Raw genomic sequence first — 1107 nt, forward strand, 5'->3', positions numbered from 1 at the left:
AACAAATTTAGTTGGTTTTGAAATTTATATCTTTAAGTTTCTGTATTCATAGATGTTCTGGCAGTAACTGTCTGATTGAGCACTGATATATTATGCTAGTTACAGCAGCTTTATGTTTTCATCACATATTTTACCAGAAGGTGGGATTCACAGGTTAAATCCCTCTGGATTTTCACAGGGCCAATTGTTGTTCATTCCCCTGGAAGAAATCCATTGCTTACTAAATTACTCCCAAATCAAACAGAAGGGAGCGAGGATAGAATCTGGTCAGTTGTCTTTGAAATGTAAATATCTAAAATAAATTCACTGCCAGCAGTTTTATAGTTTTATATACTTTGTCTTGTTACTCGTTGAGTCCTCTTTGAAATAAAACAGCCCACAACACTTAAAACATTAGTTAACCTTCATAACCATTACTAATTCACTTTAAACTCAGGACTTGTAAACATCATATGTCCATAGTTTCTGTGGTCCTGGATGATTATGGTGAAGATGAATTTCTTTCAATTTCAAACATTCTTCCTCAAACTCATCTGTTACTGACAACAACCTATGAGTAAGCAAAATAGAATGGAGAATCTGTAGCTGGCTAGCACATGAAAAGAGAGGTCTCTGAGAAGAATTCATTAGACTGTATATTGTATATTGTCTCAAAGACTTATGTGAAATTCTTCTTGATAGGTTTCTAGCTATCTAGATGTTTATAAAGAAAAAGTAAGTCTGATAAAGCAACTGAATTGATAAAGCAACCGAAACAGATCCCAATAAGCATCTGTTCACTTGCTTAACATGTGCAATAATATAAATGCTAACAACTCAGTTATTACAAGCCAAAAACAGCAGCTGTAATAAAAATCTCAACAAAGGCAAAACTCTCTTTGCACTTTTTAGTTCCTTTTGCTTTATTATAAAGCTGAGGAATACATTATGGGAACTTTATAGACACTTGTAAAACTAAAGACATCATCCCCTTTTATTTCTGCACTAAATAAAGGTAAGAAATATATAATCATAGAAAGGTTCAAGTTGCAGAGGACCTTAAAGATCATCTAGTTCCAACCCCCTTCCATGGGCAGGGTTTCCAGCCACTAGACAAAGCTGCCCAGG

General features: G+C 34.5%; 1 protein-coding gene across 4 annotated transcripts in view; it reads right to left on the reverse strand.

Moving 5' to 3' along the window:
- The window catches only part of MYLK4 (myosin light chain kinase family member 4), an 80748-nt gene that overhangs the window by 29785 nt on the left and 49856 nt on the right, over positions 1–1107 (reverse strand). The window lies entirely within an intron of this gene.

The sequence above is a fragment of the Meleagris gallopavo genome, chromosome 3, assembly GCF_000146605.3.
Source record: "Meleagris gallopavo isolate NT-WF06-2002-E0010 breed Aviagen turkey brand Nicholas breeding stock chromosome 3, Turkey_5.1, whole genome shotgun sequence".
NCBI classification, from domain to species: domain Eukaryota; kingdom Metazoa; phylum Chordata; class Aves; order Galliformes; family Phasianidae; genus Meleagris; species Meleagris gallopavo.